This window comes from Jaculus jaculus, chromosome 3, assembly GCF_020740685.1.
Source record: "Jaculus jaculus isolate mJacJac1 chromosome 3, mJacJac1.mat.Y.cur, whole genome shotgun sequence".
In the NCBI taxonomy this organism is placed as follows: domain Eukaryota; kingdom Metazoa; phylum Chordata; class Mammalia; order Rodentia; family Dipodidae; genus Jaculus; species Jaculus jaculus.
The window spans coordinates 74,977,874-74,980,455 of NC_059104.1; the positions used below are offsets into that span (position 1 = coordinate 74,977,874).

The 2,582-nt window shown below is 42.8% G+C and overlaps 1 pseudogene; it reads right to left on the minus strand.

Moving 5' to 3' along the window:
- Positions 1 to 235: 235 nt before the first annotated feature.
- Positions 236 to 1,423, minus strand: LOC101597817 (annotated as a pseudogene).
- Positions 1,424 to 2,582: the final 1,159 nt, after the last annotated feature.

The window sequence follows — 2,582 nt, forward strand, 5'->3', positions numbered from 1 at the left end:
AAGTTAAAAATTCCTTAATTTTTTATTCCTGGTACTACTACCACAATTTACAGGGTAATATACTGATGTAATGAAAGAAAAAGAAAGACAAAGCTACAATTGATGAAAGACCTCAGGAATGTACATCTAATTGACACTACATTGCATTTTATCAATAGCTGCACTTTTTGCAAACTGTGTCTACGACAGTCCTGAACAAGAAGGGTTTCCTGTTTAAACTGCAGTAACTTTTCTGACTATAGATCATCGCTCCTTCTGTGGTAGATTTTTACATTTCCTCTAATGCATTTGGGACGACTGTCTCAAAGTAACCTGCAGCTTTCCTGACAACTCCTCGCTCTCTCTCCTGCTAAGAACTGTAGCCCTTTTCTGCTGTTTTTAAAACCTTCTGCTACCATATCCACCACTTCCGCCACCAGATCCATAACCACCACCATAGGGACTGCCAGAGCTTCTTCCACCAAAACTGCCCCCTTTCATGGGTCCATAATTTGACTGCTGCTGTCCACTATAATTTCCGAAATCATTGTAGTTCCCTCCTCCACCATAGTTACATCCACCAAAATTTCCTCCTTCATTGTAACCATCGTATCCTCCTCCTCCACCACCATTTCCACCAGCTTGGTTTCCATATCCTGGTCCACCACCACCATAGCCTCCTCTACTACGATAACCAGGACCACCACCATAGTTGCCACCATCACCTTCAAATCCATTATAACCACCATCACCTCCACCATAACTCCCTCTGCTGCCACCACCTCCACCACCATAGCCACCTCTTCCACCAAAGTTTCAACCACAACCAAAATTACCTCCACCACCTCCTAAGATTCCACCACGACCCATAAAGTTGCCAGATCCACCTCCACGACCTCTCTTGACCCAGCCGACTGCATCTCTTGCTTAGAAAGGGCCTTTTTCACTTATGCCCATTAATAGTGTGATATTTCTGAACAACAATTTTATCAACTATATCATGATCATCAAAAGTTACAAAAGCAAATCCTCTCTTTTTTCCACTCTGCCTGTCTTCCATCACTTCTATGGTTTCAATTTTGCCATACTTTTCAAAGTAGTCAGATTATACTCTTCTGTATCTTCTTTAATGCCACCAACAAAAATTTTCTTCACTGTCAAATGGGCACCAGGTTTTACAGAATCCTCTCTAGAAACAGCTCTTTTTGGTTCCACTACATGCCCATCAACCTTGTGTGGCCGAGCACACATTGCTGCATCCACCTCTTCAACAGATGAGTAAGTCACAAAGCCAAAGCCTCTGGAACGCTTTGTTTGGGGGTCTCTCATGACCACATAATCTGTGAGTGTGCCCCATTTCTCAAAATGTTCTCTCAAACTGTCATCTGTAGTTTCAAAGCTCAGACCACCAATAAACAGCTTTCTCAACGGCTCTGGTTCTTTTGGATCATGCCCCCCCCCCCCCCGCGGCGGCGGCAACGGCCAGAGTCAGGCTGGGGGTTTTACCTCCATTTTGAGACCAGACTCGCCTCTTCCAACTCAAGTTCAATATTGGACCGAGAGGAAGAGGCCCATCTCTAATTTTAATAATTTGATCTTCTCTATAATGGCTTGGCTAAGGATTTGTCAGTTTTCTTTATCCTTTTAAATAACCAACTCTGTTTCATTGAATATTTGTCTTTTTATTTCATTAATTTCTGTTTTGATCTTTGTATTTCTTTCTGTCTAATGATTTTTAGTTTAAGTCATTCTATTCCTTCTCCCTGCCCCTTTTCAGAAGAGGCCTTCCTCACTGGGGATGCAAGTCAACCCCATAGGGATTGTGGGTCATGTGGGGGAGAGAGACAATGTCTCTGGGCAAAATATTTCCACTTGTAGCTCTGACAATCTTTCCACCCCGTCTTATGCAAAATTCCCTGAGCCATTCTGGGGGCATTTTAAGTCAGCTTCAGTGATGGGAAGTGATGAGTGATGATGAGTGATGAGCCTCTGGATCTCTGGTTTGGTAGGTTGAGTGTCCTCAGTGTCTATCTCCCTTGCCCTTGTGCTGATATCAGATTCACTAAGAAATCAACACTCTTGCTCATTTCCCTAATTCCCCTCTGTGGTTTCAGCTGGGGCCAGGGTGGGGTGCACTGGTTCATTTATCTGTCAGTTCCAGCTCTCATCTGAAAAAGAGAAGCAGATTCTTCAATGTAGAGTGAAGTCAGCACCAGTTAAATGGTATAACCATTATTAATTTAGAGAGAATTAAAAGGATGTATACCGTCTTATAGCCCAAGATTAGTGGGATATTGACAATTAAAAGCAGAATCATTATCTGGATATGATTTTGACTTGTTTCCCAATTCCAGATATGGTTTCCTTTCCACTGAGCAGATCTGATAGCCAATCCAAGAGGAGTTGGTAACCTACAATGGCTGTGTGACACTATTGCTGTTATGTGAGCAACACATCATGTTGTTGGCTTCTGAATCACTTAGAGTTGCTTGGAAAGATGTTGGCCACATTCCCCCAGTAGCTCATGTAGCACTGTCCAACACTACATGGGCTAATTATCTGGGAGACTGGCTCTTTTCCTGATAAACCATTCATAAAACTTT